Below are 19,297 nucleotides of genomic sequence, written 5' to 3'. Positions count from 1 at the left end.
TAAGCTCCTTCTGCCATTTATTCACTGAGGCTGGCAACTGAAAACAAATTTGTATAAGTTACTATAAATTTAATTTGCATATATGAAATTTCTTTTAGGCAAAATTATAATCACACTGAAAATTATTTTGATTCTTTTCCTCAAGACCCCAAAGAGTCAAGTCTGAGATAATTTTAGATGAGGACATGATTTTTTATGATTAGAATGATAATTAAATTGTGATTGAATAGAAGGCCAAATTAATAAATTAAAATTAAACATACATATTGTTTATTTCAGGTTATTCTGAAGCATGTAAAATTCTGAAAAATGTAAAATAACATAGACACAAAAACTTTGGCAAAATCAATTATATTATTAATTTCAATTAATAATTGAATTATTATTCAATCAATTTTACTTTTTCTGTATTTTAAAGCACATCCCTTAATCATCTGTATATTTCTAAATTTTCCTGAAGAGTAAATTGGAGAAAAATATAACATAGGTTTAATGGGTAACTCAGTATCTCAGTGGAATATTTAGTATGTTACAATCAAGATTAGAAGGGAAGCAGAAATCTGGAAAAGATTTTTTTTACAGCCAGCATTTCTGATAAAGGACTCATTTCTAAAAAAAAGAAAAGAAATATGTAGAAAACTGAGTCAAATTTATAAGAATACAAGCCATTCCCCAATTAATGGTCAAAGAAAATATAAACAGGAAATTTTCAGATCAAGGAATTAAAGCTTTCTATGAAAAGAGGATTCAAATCATTATAGATTAGTGAAATACAAATTAAAACAACACTGAGATATTACCTTACAAATATCATATTGACTAAGATGACAGAAAAGGAAAATGATAAAATTTGGAGAGGATGTGGGAAAATTAGGATATTGATGGATTATTGGTGGAGTTGTGAACTGATCCAACCTTTCTGGAAAGCAGTTTGGAACTATGTCCAATGTGTAACCAAACTATGTGTGTATATATATATATATATATATATATATATATATATATATATATATATATATATATATATATATATATATATATATATATATATATATATATTTATCCAGCAATACCACCACTAGGTCTTAATCTTAAAGAGATCGTTAAAAAGGGAGGGAAGATCTATAAGTGCAAAAGTACTTATAGCAGTCCTTTTTGTGGTGGCAAAGAATTGGAAATTGAAGGGATGTCCATCAATTGGAGAATGGTGGAGCAAGTTGTGGTATATTAAAATAATGGGATATTATTGTTTTATAAGAAATGATGAGCAGAGATAATTCAGAAAAATATGGAAAGCGTTATATGAATTAATGTTAAATAAAGTGAGTAGAATCAGGAGAACATTGTGTATGACAACAACAACATTATGCAATAATCAACTTTACTAGATTTAGCTTTTCTCATCGAAAGGCTTATGATGGAAAATTCTATCCACATTCAAAGAAAGAACTATGGAGTCTGAATGCAGATTGGAACATAATATTTTCAATTTATTTTGGGTTTTTTTTCCTCATGGTTTTCCTTTTTTGTTTTGATTCTTTCACAATATGACTAATGTAGGAATATGCTTAATATAATTATACGTGTATAACCTATGTTAGATTGTTGCATCTTGTAGAGGGGGAAAAGAAGGGAAGAGGAGAGAAAAAATTGGAACTCAAAATATTATAAAAATGAAAAAGTTGGCAGATAGATGAAAAATATCTTTACATATTATTGAAAAAAATCCTATTTACAAAAAATGATATTGCATTAGGAATGATTTGAAAACATAATTGAAAAACAAGCAATGGGAAGTCATCTTGAAATACTCAATATAAATACAATTTCACTCCTTGTTGTTATCATCCAAAAAAGTAATGATTCAAGTGAAATTGTTGCTCACTGTGATTACCCACTACAGTAATGTTTCATATATTTTTAATGTTTTACATATGAAGACCTTGCATTCTATGAACTGGAATCACATCAATTATTTACAGGCTTTTAGGACACAAGTTAGACAACCAAAGAACAAAAAAGTGCTCAATTCCTGACATTGCTAATACATAACTAGAAGAAGTGATGGAAAGATTATTTGCATATAGACATATATGCAAAGTATATGAAAAATAAAGACTATGAAGAGAGGTATAAAGAGAAACTGGATGGACTTAGATTGGTATGTCCAATCAATCATTAAATCAATCAGCCAATAAGCATTCATAAAATTTATAGTATGAGCCAGAAGCCATGCTAATTATTGGCAATCCAAAAGCAAGAATGAATCTCTGCCCTCAATGAAACACTTAGATACATTCATATATAGAGAGATAGAGAGATAGATACACCACACACACACACACTCACACACATACACAATACATAAAGGGCAATTCAATATAAAATATGCAAAATAAGACAATAAGCATTAATTATTTACTATGTTGAAATACAAAACATGAAATATTTCTATATAATAAAGTAATTGGAATCTATAGTTTTACAAATATATTTAATGAATTGCAAAATAACTAAATGGGATTATATTTCAAATCAAAAATATTATTAAGATGTATTATGCAACTTTGCATAATTATTCAATATAATACAAGCAACTTACACAATTTGTGCATTAAAATCTAACACATCAACTTTCAATTTGTTTTGATTTCATTTATTTAAAAACAAAGATGAGGAAAAGAAAAAAAAAAGGATAAGGTGGCTCATATCTAACTCGCTATCTATCTATCTCTATCTTTCTACATAGTTAAAACATGGAAATGAGGCAAGGAGAAGATAAAGATTTTTCATTTAATAGAATGTAAGGGGAAAATATTACCATTCTAAGAATTATGTGATCCTCTCTTCTTTGCATTCAGCTCTAGTCTTGCTCATTTTTATCTTCAAGCCAACTTTGTCCTGAGGGTTTTGTCACAAATTGATGAGGACACACTGGCGTCAATGTTCTAGATAATTTTACAGGTTCCTTTTTTTGAAGTCCAAGTTATAAGTAGTTAAGCAACAGGGGAAAAGGAAATAGATGGAAAAGACAGTTAATTTTTATGACTGACTTCATGTTTTAATAATGTAATGTCCATGATATATGAAGGTGGGATAGGTTTTAGAAATACTACAAATAGCATACCAATGCAGTCTAGATGGGACCAAATAAAGTATATACATGTGAGAAGTCTAGGACTTTTGTCTTTGATACATTGAGTTTACAATGCCATTGGGCCAACTAGTAGGAAATGTCCTGTGAGGATTAAAATGATCAACAAAATAGTAATATTCACTGGTGGTCAGCACAAAGGTAAGAGGGAATATGAAATAATGAAGATCAAAATTAGTTAGAATGATAAATTGAGTATCAATTAGGAAAATCTGTTTATTTTATATATTTGCTTATTATCCATATAAATAAAAATAGATCTCCCTAGGCATTTTACTTTTTTCTTGGATGACAATTGGTAAATATTGACATAACTAAAACATAGGACATTTTTATTTAAAAAGTTTACTGTCAAAATAAGACATCTAAATGGTTCTATGTAATTAAACTTTTTTTTCACTTTGAAAACTGAAAGGAATATAATTTAATTTCATATTAGGAATTGTGAATAAAATTTGCATTTCTAAGCAATATCAATCAATGAAAAATGTATCTGTCACACTGATGTGTATGCATATATATATATATATATTAATATATATATATATATATACACATATATATATATGTGTGTGTGTGTATGTGTGTATTAGATTTTTAAGTAAATATTTTTAAAAATCTTTCCTTAGTATAGTTGATTAGAAAAGTATGTCATTTTTCTCATAATAAAAAAGTTTTGTCATACCTTTATCATCATTTAAAGATATTTAGTCATCCTCAATATTTTATAAATGGAGATAATGATGTTAAATCTCTCTAAAACATTTGATAGTGCTGACTTTTGTATCTTGATTGTTTAATTCTATCTTCCTTAGCTTTCTCTTTCTACCACACTGCTGATTCTTTTTACTCTAGGTCCTCCTTTTTCTTCTGATCTTTGAATTTGGATTACATTGAAAAAAGTTGTGTTTTAAGTCCTCTGCCTTTTTAAAAAATATATTAATCTTTACCATCAAAGATATCATCCATTCATCTTAATTTGAACTGAGATGTCAGAATAGAGAGAGTCATAAAGATCTAAATTCAAATTTCACTTCAGATGTCTACTAGTCATGTTAATTTCTATCCATCTCTGTTCCTTCATCTGTAAAATGAAGAAAATAATAGCATACTTTGGCCAGAGCTCTTAAGAGGATAAAATGATACAATATTTATAAAGTGCCTTGCAAACTCTAAAGTACTAAGTAAATTCTGGATGTTATTATCTTTATTCACAATTGTTCCCTAAATTGTAACTTCTGATTTCTACTTAAACTCTAGACCAACATTTCCAAATTTCTGTTGTATATTTCTACCTCAGTATCTTACCTATCGTTAGCTCTTACTTAATATATCTAAAACCAAATTTCTAATTCTCCTACATTGTGTTCCACACCTAGTTGACCTATGAAATTTCTTCTATTTCTTAATTTTGTTGAAAACACTGAGATATATTTCTATCACATCCACCCTTTCAGTAGCTAGAAAGCAGGGGGTGTTTAGGTCCAGTTGACAGGAGGTAGATAGAATATAGTGAAAATATCTAGAGGGTGGAAAGAAAAACTGAAATTTGCCTTTAATTGAAAAGAAAGTCTAGGCAGCAGAGCCAAGATGGCAGAGAAGGCACACGTGACTTTCTGAGCTCTCTCACTACCAATTTTTAAATTCAGCCACAAAAATAACGCTTGACTGGTAAAATTCATGAAGATTGGAAGTGCAACATCTTACCAGCCGAAGATAATCTGGAAGATCACCAGAAAAAGTTTGTCCTAAGCAGCAGGAACAGACCAGCGCAAACAGTGATAGAGAATTAGAGCCTAGCATATTGAGCAGACTGGGTGGGGTTGGCCTCCGTAGTTAGAAAACTTACAGAGACAACTCTGCCATAGGCTGACTGCTCTGCTCTGCTTGCAAAGCAGTAGACCAGCAGAGATTTTAAAGCCAAAGGTAGAGGATACTCTAAAAAACACCAGAACCTAACAAGATCTGGCTATACCCACCCAAAACTGGAAGTGACTCAGCACACACTGCAGCACAGCTATGCAGCTGCATTCTGTAGCATAGGACTATTTGTTGGGCAACTGCTAAAACCCAAAGCCCCAGAGTGGGCTTGGGGTAGTGTTTGCTGCTCAGTCTCTAGCCCCAGGGCCGTTGCTAATCCACACAGCAGGTTTCTTCACTGGGCACTTTTGCAACTTGGCCATGATACCCAGGCTTAGTCACTTCCAGTTCCCAGAGCACTCTCACACCTTGCTCTTTGCAGCCCAGTGGCAGGACAGCTACTGTCCATATACCTATCCCTGCTCAGCAGAAGAAGCTGGTAACGTCCTTGCCCTGAAGGCAGATCCTACAGGCTTTAAAAAAATGAGTTAAAAAATCACAAGGACTATCGATACCTTCTATACAGAAAAAGAGCAGGTTTTCAACCCCGAGGAGAACAGACAGTCTCTAGACAATACTCCAAAAGGGATCTAACTTGGTCCCCATTATACAAGGCTCTCATAGAAGAGACTATTAAAAATCTTAGAAGAGAGCTAGAAGAAAAATGGGGAAAGGAAACAGAAGCTATGCAAGAAAGTAACAACTTACTGAAATGTGAATTGGAAAAGGTAAAAAACTCCCAGAAAGTGCAGGGAAACAGAATTTGTGAATTGAAAAAAGATAAGAACTCCCAGGAAATTTTTGAACTGGAAAAGATAAAAAAACTCTCAAGAAAGTAGGATTTGTGAACTGGAAAAAGAAAATAACTCAGTAAAAAAAAAATTAGTGAAATGGAAAAAATTACATAGAGCAAAATAACTCATTTAAAAAATCAATTGGACATATGCAAAAAGAAGTTTAAAAAAGATAATGAAGAAAATAGATCATTAAAAATCAGAACTGAACAAATAGAAATGAATGATTCATTGAGACATCTAGAATATGTCAAGCAAAACCAAAAAAAAAAAAAAAAAGAAAGAAAGAAAGAAAGAAAAATTAGAAAAAAACACTAAATATCTACTTGGAAAAACAACAGACCTGGAAAATAGATCTAGGAGAGATAATCTGAAGATTATTGGACTTCCAGAAAATTATGATGAAAAAAAGAGCCTATGTAAAATATGTAATATTTTACAGGAAATCATTGAAAAAGATAAAAAAGAAAATTCGAGAACTGTATTTCTGCTGTGGATATACATAAAAAGTGCATCTATAATTTGATTTTACTTATATAACATTAAAAAAGGGAAATAGACTAAAAAGCTATTAGAAATGACCTTTAGCAAAGTTGCAGGATACAAAATAAACCCACATAAGTCATCAGCATTCTTATATATCACTAACAAAATCCAACACTTAGAGTTACAAAGAGAAATTCCATTTAAAGTAACTACTGATAATATAAAATATTTAGGAATCTATTTGCCAAGGGAAAATCAGAAACTATATGAGCAAACACAAATAAAGTCAGATCTAACCAATTGGAAAAATATCAAATTCTCTTTAATAGGGTGAGCAAATATAATAAAGATGACAATACTACCTAAACTAATCTATTTATTTAGTGCTATAGCAATCGGACTCTCCAAAAATTGTTTTAAACACCTAGAAAAAAATAACAACAAAGTTCATATGAAAAAACAAAAGGTCAAAAATTTAAAGGGAATTAATGAAAAAAAAAAATACAGTGAAGGTGGCCTAGCTGTACCACATCTAAAATTATATTATAAAGCAGTGGTTACCAAAATCATTTGGTATTGGCTAAGAAATATACTAGTTGATCAGTGAAATAAGTTAGGTTCAAAGGATAAAACAGTAAATAAATTTAACAATCTAGTGTTTGACAAACCCAGAGACCCCAGGTTTTGGGAAAAGAACTCACTGTTTGACAAAAATTGCTGGGAAAATTGGAAATTAGTATCACAGAATCTAGGCATTGATCCATACTTAACACCGTACACCAAGATAAAGTCAAAATGGGTTCATGACATAGGCATAAAAAATGATATTATAAATAAATTAGAAGAATATAGAATAGTTTACCTCTCAGACCTGTGGAAGAGGAAGGAATTTATGACTAAAAAAGAACTAGAGATCATTATTGCTCACAAAATAGAAAATTTTGATTATATCAAATTGAAACGTTTTTGTACAAACAAAACTAATGCAGACAAGGTTAGAAGGGAAGCAATAAACTGGGAAGACATTTTTACATTCAAAGGTTCTGATAAAGGCCTCATTTCCAAAATATATAGAGAATTGACTCTAATTTATAAGAAATCAAGTCATTCTCCAATTGATAAATGGTCAAAGGATATGAACAGACAATTCTCAGATGAAGAAATTGAAACTATTTCTAGCCATATGAAAGATGCTCCTAGCCATTATTAATCAGAGAAATGCAAATTAAGACAACTCTGAGATACCACTACACCCCTGTCAGACTGGCTAGAATGACAGAGAAAGATAATGCAGAATGTTGGAGGGGATGTGGGAAAACAGGGACACTGATCCATTGTTAGTGGAATTGTGAATACATCCAGTCATTCTGGAGAGCAATTTGGAACTATGCTCAAAAAGTTATCAAACTGTGCATACCCTTTGATTCAGCAGTGTTACTACTGGGCTTATATCCCAAGAGATTTTAAAGAAGGCAAAGGGACCTGTATGTGCAAGAATGTTTGTGGCAGCCCTCTTTGTAGTGGCTAGAAACTGGAAATTGAGTGGATGCCCCATCAATTGGAGAATGGCTGAATAAATTGTGGTATATGAATACTATGGAATATTATTATTCTGTGAGAAATGACCAGCACGATGCTTTCAGAAAGGCTTAGAATGACTTACATTAGTGGTCTTCAAAGTATAGTCCAAAGAATTGTTGGGGTCTCTGAAACCCTTTCAGAGGGTCTACAAATTCAAAATAATTTTTTATTTCTAATATAGTAAATAGCTATAAATATAACCCATGTGAACAAAAACTCTTTGAACAGATCCTCAATAGTTTTTTAACATGAAGATACTGAGAACAAAAGTTTGAGAACCACTGACTTACATGAACTGATGCTGAGTGAAATGAGCAGGAACAGGAGATCATTATATACTTCAACAACAATACTATATAATGATTACTTCTGATGGACATGGCCCTCTTCAACAATGAGATGAACCAAATCAGTTCCAATAGAGCAGCAAAGAATTGAAGTAGCTTCACCCAGTAAAAGAACTCTGGAAGATGACTATAACCACTACATAGAATTCCCAACCCCTCTATTTTTGTTCACCTTCATTTTTAACTTCCTTCACAGGCTAATTGTACACTCTTTCAAAGTCCAATTCTTTTTGTACAGCAAAAAACTGTATTGACATGTATACATATATTGTATTTGACTTACACTTTAACATATTTAACATGTATTGGTCAACCTGCCATCCAGGGGAGGAGGTAGGGGGAAGGAGGGGAAAAGTTGGAACAAAAGGTTTTGCAACTTTCAATGCTGGAAAAATTACCCATGCATATATCTTGTAAATTAAAAGCTATATAATAAAAAAGAAAAGCAAAATGCTTTGTAAAAATGTAAAGAAAGTCTATAAGCTTTAAGTCAAAGACCCATCCCTTATTCTTTAGTTGAAAATAGACCACCAAATTATTCCCTAGGAAATTGAGTTGAGAAAGGCGAAAGGAGAGCTAAAAGGGAAACATCTTCTGCTCCTTGAGTGAAAAGGAAGATAAAATTTGGAAAGGAATTTGCCATGAAGATTTTATTTACTTGAGAAAATTTGTGGAGCTCTTTCTTCAATAATTTCCATGCTTCAGAGAGAATAAAAGGGGTAGAAGAATAAATGGTATATTCTTATTATAGTTTTCAGTGTTATTGTTCTTTTTCTTAACATGTCCTATACCAGTCAGATATATTGAGCAGTCAAATTGAGGACAACAGCTGCCACCTTCAGGGGCTATACCCTGATTATCTTGTGTTTACATTATGACAATAGCATACTAATAAGTTTTGCTATTGCCAATCATTATACTTAAAGTCCTAAAAATTAACACTATATTAAACATTCTAAAACACTGCATTAATTGTGTCCTTCCACTACTCAAAACACTAGAGTGACTTTGAAGGATGAAGGGCAAATTCCTTTTTCTTTTATGGAAAATTTTTTATAATGTAGATTTAATATACTCTTGCAATTTAAACAAGTACATTGTGTACTATAGGCTAAATAATTCGAATACAAATTTAAAGAGTGAAACAATCCTTTTTCTCAAATAGCTTATCCTGACCTCTGGGACATAGACTTGTGAATAGATTTCAGAAGATATACTAATTTGGATGAGATGTCTGTGGGGAGGGGGGATGGGGGAAATCACATCTTTATTTAGCATTATCTTCAAATATTGATGAAGATAACAAAATACTATTGTGAAAAATATCAGACTTCACCAAACTGCCAAAAGTATCTTTCAAAAATAAATTGGGATACTAATGTGTGCAGGTCTTAGGAAGGCTGTTATAATAACCCCAAGGCCTTGTGAGTTATGTAGTTATAAATAATATATTTCTTTCTTTTGGCTATCATGCCTTAGTTTACTTTACATGGCCAGGATGCTGACCCCACAAATATTGCTGGATGTCAGATAACAATCTATTGGTTAGTGATAATGGAGTTTCTGAGACTAATGAAAAGAAATCTTGGAGTGCTTAATGTTAATGTTGGAGCAGAACAAAACTGGATGCCTACCAGTTGAACTAGTGACATTTCAGGCTCAAAAACATATACTCTACACAGACACTTATCTTATATGAATTCTGCGTAGCATCAAATTTTTGACATTTTCCATCACACACCTTATGCTTTCTCATCTCCATGCTTTTGTGCTTGCCGTTCCCCACCTTCCCTCCTCCATCATCCTAACATACCCTATTTTCATTTTCTATGCCTATAAGAATACTAATTTTACTTTTAAAATCCAATCCAAATAATATTTTTCAATGAATTATTTGAGAATTTAAAATGGAAATAATTGCTCTAAATTATTTTGTGACTCATGATACCTTTTATTATTCTTTATGGTTTCATTAAATTAAATTCACCTTCACTAGTAACATTAAATCACATCAAATGCTTAATATGTAGAATGCATATATTTAGCCTTGCATATTCAAAAGGAAAAAAAGATGCTCATGTGTAGTGTTCTTCGTCTTTAAAATATAAGATGGTTCTCTCTGGAAGCAGGTTTCTCGGGGAGGTTTTCTGGAGGCAGCCTTAGTTTCAATTAAAAGTAACAATTACTCAAATACATCCAGGTGTTAAAAGTTCAGATCTTTTATTGTTTCCTTCAAAATAGCCCAGTTAGTTTTTCTTAGAGGTCTATCTTTCTGCTTGGTTCCAAGAGCTCTTGAAGTTGTCCTTTGCCTCTGCTTTCTTCTGCCTCTAGCCAGCACAAAGTTGGAAGATGGAATAAATCTCTCTTGCCTCTGAGAGAGGGCTTGTGGGCTTCCTCCCAGAGTGCTCCTCTCTGACCCCTGGCAATGTTCCAAAGTAACTAACTTGAAGCTCTAAGAACTTCTATATATATGATCTCCCAAAGATTGACTCCTCCTTCTGGAGGCAGGGATTAAGGGAGGTGTGAATTCACAAAGTTACAAAGTTAATTTTGTGTATCTCCCATACTTGTGAACTCCAATGAGTACTTAAATACTTCTTGATTATATGAGCTCCCTAAAGATGTGAAAACAAGCATTGTTTCTATCAGTTTCACATAGTAACTTGTTTCCTCTGGTCCATAATATCTCCTTGTAAGATCAGATCAATCATACTGAACCATGCTAAATTAGATAATTATTGTCTCTATCAACTCTAATGACTTTACACTTTGTAAGGATTCCAACACTCATGCAATCAAGAATGGTATGTATATGTTATACTGCACTCATTGGATTATAAACATTAAGAGGAAAGGGATAAACTGTATTTTGTTTCTATTTTGGCAGGTAAATACCTTAAGTCTATCCACTCATCTTGAGAATGAGAACAGTAATATAGTACCTCCAATACCTACTTCTCAGAGTACTTGTGAAACTTCCCCCAATACAGATATAGAGAATGTTTGGTGCAAAGAGGAACAATTTTCTTTTGACCTCAAGTCTTCTATTTCCTGTTACACCTCTCCCTTAAAAGAAAAAAGAAAGTTGGTGAGGATCCTGCCATGAAAGTCCTACTTCCATCTCATGCTAAGTCCTTTTCTATTTAATCTCCACCTTTCAAAGAAAGGAAGAATAGTAGACATAGAATAATTATTACTTATCAATCCAGAACTCCTATTTCACATTGTATTTGTCTCCAGTCTGATCTTCAAGCTTCTTTTGGAAGTGAAATGACACCTTCCATTCATTGCCACACTTATCACACCTGTTCATGTCTCTCATCCCAATGATTCTGAACACATATAGGTCATCACCCTTTCTCTTTTCTAACCTCATTATAGATTATTAATATTGTCTTTAATCTTTCTATCCCAAATTATTAAACAAATACCACCTAAAACTACCAATGTACCTTGTTGTACATGCAACAACTTTATTTCAGACTAAATATTTCCTTGTCATATACCATCTATCTATTAGTTATTATTGGTGCTCCATTAAAAAGACAGATTTCCTGGATATCCTTTCAAATGTTGGCTTCAACTTCACTTATTTCTCTTGGCTCGCTGGTCTAGTCAGGGAGGTTGGAATAATTCCTGTTCTCCATTGTCACTATAGATAGCATTCAGTAACTCTCTTTATTGAGATTCATGGTTACTCATAGCTAACACCCAATCAAAATCCTGATATCTAGAGACATTCATGTAATTCCCCTTCCATTCACAGTGAGTTTGGTACATGGCTCTCCACATTTACGCCTACACTCTGAATAGAAATTTCTATATATATTGAATCTCCCTCAATCACTGAAAATACTAAGTTCTTGAATTTGCTCTCATGGTCTACATTTCCATTCTACTTCAGACACAAAGATGATCACATCCCTGATTTTTGCATAATTTTGACACAAGTGTAACCCTCCATGTTTAAGAATACTGAAATCCACTTATCTAAATTAATCTATTGGGTTTTCACTTTTATCTTTGTCCTCTCTTATAAGATTTTGCTTTTCATCCTTATTGTGACCTCAAAATCATTGACCTTACAATTTTATGCAAGGCCATCTCCTCTCCACTGCCCACTAACTCCTCTTTTCCTCTTCTTGAACTTTTGGGTGAATTGATTTCAAGTCTATATTATCATCCTCTTTTGAATTACCTGTCCCCTTTTTTGCCTTTTGTGCCCTGAAAAGGCTTAACCTTAGATCATTTCCATCATTCACCCCCTTTGTTCTACATATGTTGTAACAAACAAAAGTATGGAAAAACATTCAACTGAGGCAGCTATATGGCACAGTGCATAAAGAACTGACCCTGAATTCAGGAGGACCTACATTCAAATCTAGCCTCAGATACTTAAGACTTACTAGTTGTATGATTCCAGGCAAATCATTTAATCCCAATTGCATCACCAAAAATAATTATTCAACTATTCTGATTGGGTAAATTGCAAATTAATGTTATAGAACTTCAACTGGGTTCTTATTGCTGTTAAGCAATTCTTCTATGCATGACTTATCAACTCACTGTCACAGTCTACAGTGTTTTCCCCAGAAGTTTTCATCTTTCTCAAGCCTATCATAGTATTTATTCTCTCAACCTCTCACCCATAAAACTTGCTTCATATTTTATTTAAAAGGGACATTTTCATTGATCTCCCTATGGTTTTCCTTTGCTCTCTTTTTTTTCCCTTATCTCATATCTCACTCAGATGTTTTTTGCCATTATCATAAGTAGCTAAAGTCCTGGAAGGAAGATGCTATCATTTTCTCCATTTTACAACCAAGGATACAGAGATAGGTAGAGAAGTTAGGTGATTTGCCCAAGGTCACACAGCTTGTAAATGTCTGAAGTAGACTTCAAATTCAGGTTTTTCTGACTCCAGGTCCAGCACACTCTCCATTTTGACACTTATCTGCTCCTGAATGATCTCAGATGATTAAATTCCTGAGGGACAAAACAAGCATAGAAAAGGACAGCAGGCTCAAAAACAGAACTTTATTCAGTATTAATGAAAATTCAAGCATTAGAAGTATATATATAGAGAGAGAGTATATTAAATCTACACTACATTTTCAGAAGAAATGTGAAAGAATGGTATTTTCTGAGAAGATAGTGGGATTAACTTTAATAAATAGTAATGCAATCTGATCTTCTGAGATGAAGTGAAAACTGATAATTCTGTCCTCCATCTACTTCTTCTTACTGTATTCCTTTTACATGATATCTCCTATTTTCTTCTAATGCTTCTATGTTCTTTTCTCTGACTCTCTTCTTAACCCCTTAAAATCAAACTTCCTTTTTTTTTAACATTCCACTGAAAATTCTTTCTTTTTGTTGCCAAATGCATTGTTTCTTCATTTATCCTAAATCCTCAGTCCTCAAACTTTATACAATCTTTAACATTATTTTTCCCCCCATGAAAATCTCTTCTTTGCAGGGTTGGAAAACATCACTCTCTCCTCATTCTTCCACCTATCTGACCACTCCTAAGTCCTTTTTTTCTGGATCCTGATTCAGATCACACTCTGTTTCAGTAGGTGTGTTCTAGGATTTTATCCAGATCCTTTTCTCTTTACCCTTATATACAATGCCATTGATCCCATTAGCATCCATGGTTTTCATTATTTTTTAATAAAGCTTTTTTTTTTTCCAAAAACATATGCATGGATAATTCTTTGACATTAATCCTTGTGTTCCAATTTTCTCCTCCCTTTCCCCACCCACTTCCCTAGATGGCAAGTAGTCCAATATATGTTAAACATGATAGGAATATGTGCTAAATTCAATATATACATACATATTTATACAATCATCTTATGCACAAGAAAACCAAATCAAACTGGAAAAAATGAGAAAGAAAATAAAATGCAAGCAAACAACAACAAAAGGAGTAAAAATGTTATGGGAGAGTTTACCCCATTCACATTCACAGTTAAAATGACTAATTCTGTATTTCTTGCCATCTTATTTACCCCAAATTATGCTTTTCTCTTTCCTTTCCCTTTCCCCCCCAGGTAGTTTGCTTTGGACTACCATTTCTCTCAAGCAGCTCTCCCCCTTATGGCCCCGCTCCCTTTCTTATACCATTCTCCTACTATTTCTGTTTTCCCTTATGGTATCCTCTCCTTTTCCTTTTCTCTTTCCTCTCCCATTTCCCTATAAGGTGAGACAATTTTCTCTATTAAACCAAATATGTCTAATATTCCCTTTTTTGTTTCAAATCTGATGAGAATAAGATTTATATAATGTTCATCCCCCTCCTTTCTTTCCCTCAATTATAATAGGTTTTCTTTGCCTCTTCATGAGATATAATTTTCCTCATTTTACCTCAATTTCCCACTTTTTCCAGTATAATTCCCAATCCACCTCTAGTTGCTTTTTTATATTATTAGAGTAAAATCAAATTATATCTGCAGTCTGTATGTATGTCAATTAAAGATATAATTCTCAAGAGTTCTTTCCTTTTTACCTTTTCATGCTTCTCTTGAGTTCTATATTTAGAGGTTGAATTTTTTGTTCATCTCTGGTCTTTTGATCAGAAATAAATGGAATTCATCTGTTTCATTGAATATCCATCTTCTTCCCTGAAAGAAAATGCTCAGTTTAGTGGGGTAGTTTATTCACGGCTGCATTCAAAGTTTCTTTGTCTTTTGAAATATCAGATTCTAGGCCCTTGGAACATTTAAGGTGGAAGCTGGTAGGTTCTGGGTAATCCTGATTGTGGCTCCTTGATATTTGAATTGTTTGAATTGTTTCTTTCTGACTGCCTGCAATATTTTTTCCTTGGTCCAATAATTCTGAAATTTAGCCATAATAATCCTTGGAGTTTTATTTTGGAGACTCTTTCAGGAGATGATCAATGAATTATGAAGGCTATTTTACCTTCTAATTAGAGGACATCAGAGTAGTTTTCTTTGATCCTTTCCTGAAAGATAATATCTAGGCTGTTTTTTTTTTTCCCAAAATGGTTTTTCAGAAAGTCCAATAATCCATGGATTGCCTCTCTTAGATTTTTGTCTAGATTAGTTGTTTTTCCAAGTAAGTATTTTACATTGTCTTCTACTTTTTTTTTTTCATTCTCACAGTTTTGTTTAACTGATTCTTGATGTCTTATTGAGTCATTCATTTCCATTTGTTCATTTTAGTAAATTATTTTCTTCAGGTACTTTTTAAGTTTTTTTTTTCCCCTGAGGCAACTGGGATTAAGTGATTTACCCAAGGTCACACAGCCAGGAAGTATTAAATTATTAAGTGTCTGAGCTCAGATCTGAACTCACTTCCTCCTGACTTCAGGGCTGGTACTCTATCCATTGTGCCACCTACCTGTCCTGGCCAACTGAATTTTTAAAATTAGTTGTTTTGTTCTGTGAATTATTTCCCATTTCACAGATTCTGTTTTTTAAGAAGTTATTTTCTTTTTCTATTTCACAAATTCTATTTTTCAGGGAATTGTTTTCTTTTTCCATTTTTGTCAAATCAATTTTTTAAGGAGTCCTATGCTTTTTCCATTTTACTAAATCTATTTTGTAAGGAGTTTTCTTCAGATAATTTCTGTTTCCTTTTGTCAACTTTCTTGCAAAGTTCTCATTTCCTTTCCCCATTTTTCTTCTAGTTCTCTTTTAAGATCCTTTTTTTTTAAAATTTCCTCCATGAAAGCCTTGTGAAATGGGGACCAATTTATATCATCCTTTGGGGCTTCATCCGAAGATGATATGCTTTTAGTGATCTCAGGGTTTGAAATCTATTCTTTTCATTCACCATAAAAACTGTCCATGACTAGAGTTCTTTTTGCTTTTTTGCTCATTTTTTAAAAAGTTGGGGTCTGCTTTTAGGGTAAAGGGGAGATTATCTAAGCTTCCTCTACAAGCAGCAATAATTGTGTTGGGTCATTGGGGACTGACTTCAGGTGTTGGGTGGGTGTGGATAGGCCCCATGAAATTCTGATGTTTGGGGGCCCACTCTTTACCTTTTGCATTTGTGTTGGATGTCTTATAAGTAGTCTGCTGATCTGCTGACTTGCAGCCAGGGCAGAGAAACAAACACTATTGTAGATTCCTCCTGGTATATTCTCCAGTGGGTGGAGCCTACACTGCCATAGGATTGTGCACTTCCTGCACTGGGTGTTGCCTGAGCTAGGTGCATCTCCTTTTGTGCCCAGTTGAAAAAGATCTTTTCTAGAGTTCTTCAAAATTATCTTCTGCTGGTAATCTGTTATACTCTCAATATTCATGGGTTTTGTCACTCCAAAACCAGCTGGGGGTCATAGAAAGCTCAGGAAAATATGTGGCTCCTCTCCACCATCTTGGCTCCACCTCACCATGGTTTTCATTATCATCTATATGATAATGAGTCTCAAATCTACCTATTCTGCCTTAACTGACTCCTATCTGAAATTTCCAACTGCTTTTTTTTACATCTCAAACTTAATATATAATGGGGCAGCTAGATGTCCAGTGAATAGAGAACCAACCCTGGAATCAGGAGTTCAAATTTGCTTCAGATATGATACTTAATACTTACCAGCTGTGAGACCCTGAATGAGTAAGTCATTTAACCCCAATTGCCTTGCTAAAAACAAACAAACCAGAAAACAAGATTAATATGTCCAAATTGAATTTATTATCTTTCTCTTAAAAGTCTCTCCCTGAATATACTTTCCCTTTTATTATAGAGAACATAAACATCTTCTGAGTTCCTCAGAGGATACATCCTCTGTGGAGTAAGCAATAGAGCAATAACCATAGAGCAAGGCTCAGCTCCTCAGTATCTCTCACCACATAATCCAATCTTTTACCAGTGTTTGTAGACCTCAACTTGGCAACATTTCTCTAATATGTCCCTTTTTTCCTTCTAACACTACTACCATTCATGCAAAGGCTTTTATTGCCTGACATATGGATTATTAACCTATATTACTGGTAGATCTGTTTCTCTCAGATCTTTTCACTCCAATCCATTCTCTATATAGTCATTAGAGTGATTTTCCTAAAGTGACTTCTCCACCATGCCCCCTTTTTGTATTTGTATTCTTAGTGCTTAACCCATTGCCATATTTCAAGGAACTTTATTCTAATAGGAAAGAAAATATTTAAATAATTAGGCTCGTTCAAGTGATAATCACAGAACAAGAGAAAGATAATTGTAGAAAAGGCTCTATTGTCCATCTGACAAAATATTTGGTAACTTTATTAATAATGATGAACAGTTTTTCTTGTTTTCCAAAAGGTGATCTGAGTAGGAAAAAACATGAGTCTATGAAGAAAATTGCAGTAATAATAGAGTAGCTGGACAAGTTGAGTGGGACATTGGAAATCTTTATACGTGTGTGTGTGTGTGTGTGTGTGTGTGTGTGTGTGTGTGTGTATCCTTCCAATACATTGAGATGACCCTGTAAAGAACCACTGAGGAAAGGCAGGAAGAATAGTCCAAAATGACAATACATGTGAGCTTTATTTTTTTTTGCTTCAATAAGTAAGCACACACAGTAAGGAAATCATAAATCTGACAATGCATGAAACATTTTACAAATACGTTTCTTTAGTAAATAGAATGTAATTTTTAAGTTAGCAGTTAAAAGAATTATTCCATCCTGGAAGTGTAGGTAATAGTTCATTTTTTTTAAATGGGCCAATGAACATGTATCTAGGCTTCTAGTTGAAGATAATGTTTTTCCTACATAATGAGAGAGTAGAAGTAAGAATACCTACTTTGAAAGAATAGAAAACTTTAAGTGTGAGTAGAAATTATCATAATTATGTCTATCATAAACTATATGGCATTACATGTCCATTATTCAAAGTTCAATTAATTATAAGCTTTGCATTACATTACATAATCATAAAATTGTACATTATAAATCATAAAATAATGTCAGATTACAAAATAAAGCAAGAGATGAAAAGAATAAATTATAACAGTATAAAATGATATATTAGTATGATAGCGTAAAATATGCTGTTATGCATAGTTTTGCAATTTTCTTAGAAATTAACTTCATAAGTTAAATAGCATTTTCTATGTTTTTGTCTTACTTCTAAATCTATCATTAAAAGAATTATTAAGAAATGATAATATAGGGTATTTTAAAATTTAATATATTCAATTCTTTAACATGTCAACAACTTGTAAAATTTGTACAGAAATACATTTTTTTCTATTTTTTGTAAAGAACTTGTAAGTTTTTTATAACCTATTTTACTATTTATAATTTTAATGGATAGTTTTTTAAAAAGTATTCTGATGTAAATGTTTTGAAAGAAGCTGAGAAATTCATACCTTGTTAATGAGCAAAATAAATATTGTGTTGGAGATACATTAACATATTTCCACATATGCATTGATTTGTAATTTCATGGATGAAAAAGTTATTCCTTAGTTTGGGATAATCCTTCACAATAAAAAAAAAATCTTTTTTTCATACTAACTACTTGGATCAGGACTTTGAATAGATTCATGTCCTAAACACCCAGTCCTAGAGGAAAAAATGTCCTTTATTCTCACTTTTGCTGTAGCTTATGCAAGTAATACTGTTGGTGGAAGGAAATGGTTCTTTTGGACTTTACTTTCTGAATTATGGTGAAATCCCCTGACATCCTTGTATTATGCCTAATTATAGGAGATTATAGTATCATTTCAGCAGTCTAATAATTAAAAATATATATCATATTGTACGTCATATAGAAAATTTCACTGCCATAAACAGAGAAATAGCTTTTCTATTTTATTCATGCACACAATCAGTAATAAAATCATGGTTCAGTAAGGATGCTGCTTATGCATGTTTTATTCATTGTCACTGCTACTGTTCACAAATAATTTTATAGAGAGAAATATGGGTCCTGTGTTGTTACTTGATCTACATTTAAAATAGTTTACATAGAGGGTACATAATGATTACTGTTCAATAGGTGCTTCAGGCCCTGCGGTATGGCATCTTAGGGAGTCAGCATATTTTAGTAAAAGGCAGAAGAGCTGAGAAGAGTCAGGATGTACCAGTAAGGGCAATTAGATAGCATAGTGCAAAGACTCCTAGG

The sequence above is a fragment of the Antechinus flavipes genome, chromosome 1 (genome assembly GCF_016432865.1).
Source record: "Antechinus flavipes isolate AdamAnt ecotype Samford, QLD, Australia chromosome 1, AdamAnt_v2, whole genome shotgun sequence".
Taxonomy (NCBI): domain Eukaryota; kingdom Metazoa; phylum Chordata; class Mammalia; order Dasyuromorphia; family Dasyuridae; genus Antechinus; species Antechinus flavipes.
Note: the sequence above shows the minus strand (reverse complement) of the source record.